Below are 1,709 nucleotides of genomic sequence, written 5' to 3' on the forward strand. Positions count from 1 at the left end.
GCAAGAGACTCAGATGAGGAATGCTATCTACCAAAATAGACTAGCTCTCGACTACTTGCTGGCAGCTGAAGGAGGAGTTTGTGGAAAATTTAACCTTACTAATTGCTGTCTACACACACATGATCAGGGGCAAGTAGTTGAAGACATAAAGATACAACAAAACTGGCACACGTGCCCGTGCAAGTGTGGCACAGATTTGATCCTAGGGCCATGTTTGGAAAATGGTTCCCAGCAATAGGAGGATTTAAAACTCTTATAATAGGAGGTATAATAGTAATAGGAACCTGCTTACTGCTCCCTTGTTTGCTACCTATACTTCTTCAAATGATAAAAAGCTTCATCGCTACCTTAGTTCACCAGAGTGCTTCAGCACAAGCATATTATATGAACCACCATCAATCTATTGCACAGGAAGACATAAGTAGTAAAAATGAAAGTGAGAACTCCCACTAATAAAATGAGTGAGAGTCTCAAAGGGAGGAAATGAGAGAAGCGAGAAAGAGATCCCCCCCCCATATTGTTATATACTATTTTATACTCAGTACCTGTTTTAAGAAGAAACAAGGAAGCAAAACCAAAGGCAGGCAGCCCGGCGTCAGGCACCAGACTCAAAATCAGGCCTGGGCCTGCCTGACTTTAGCCTGATAGTTAAAATTCAACCCATGACTTAGCAACCAATGTTATCCATAGATTCCAGACATTGTATGGAAGGACATTGTGAAACTTCTCGTTCTGTTCTGTTTCACTCTGATTACTGGTGCAGGCAGCCCCTGTCACATACCCTCTAGATTGCTCAATTAGTCACGGTCCTTTCATGTAAAATCTTTAGCGTTGTGAGCCCTTAAAAGGGACAGAAATTGTGCAATCAACAAGTTTGGATTTTAAGACGCTAGTCTGCCAATGCTTCCAGCTGATTAAAAGCTACTTCCTTCACTATCTCAGTGTCTGTGGGGTTTTGTCCACGGCTCGTCCTGCTACACTAGAATAGCATATCCAGTGAAAATATCCTTCAAGCATGAAGGAGAAATAAAGACTCTCCCAAAACAAACAAAGCTGAGGAATTTCATCAACACCAGATCTGTCCTACGAGAAATGCTAAAGAGAGTACTTCAGTCAGAAAGAAAGGCATGTTCATGAGTGATAAAAAAAATCATCTGATGGTCCAAAACTCACTGCTAATAGTAAGCACACAGAAAAACATGGTGTATTGTAACAGTATAACTATGGTGTATGAACTACTCTTAAGTAGAAAAACTAAAGGGTGAACCAATCAAAAATAATAACTACAACAACTCTTTAAGACATAGACAGTACCATAAGATATAAATACAAACAACAAAAAGTTAAAAAGTTGGGGACAAAGTTAAGGTGTAGAGTTTTTGTTAATTTCCTTATTGTTTGTTGGTTTGTTTATGCAAACAGTGTTAAGTTTATGTTGTCAGCTTAAAATAATGGGTTATAAGATAGTATTTGCGGCAGGACGCGGTGGCTCACATCTGTAATCCCAGCACTTTGGGAGGCTGAGGCAGGCAGATCACAAGGTCAGATCGAGGCCATCCTGGCTAACATAGTGAAACCTTGTCTCTACTAAAAATACAAAAAAAAAAAAAATTAGCCCGGCACAGTGGTAGACTCCTGTAGTCCCAGCTACTCTGGAGGCTGAGGCAGGAGAATGGCATGAACCCGGGAGGTGGAGCTTGCAGTGAGCC

Source organism: Colobus angolensis, unplaced genomic scaffold, assembly GCF_000951035.1.
Source record: "Colobus angolensis palliatus isolate OR3802 unplaced genomic scaffold, Cang.pa_1.0 Scaffold25, whole genome shotgun sequence".
Lineage (NCBI taxonomy): Eukaryota > Metazoa > Chordata > Mammalia > Primates > Cercopithecidae > Colobus > Colobus angolensis.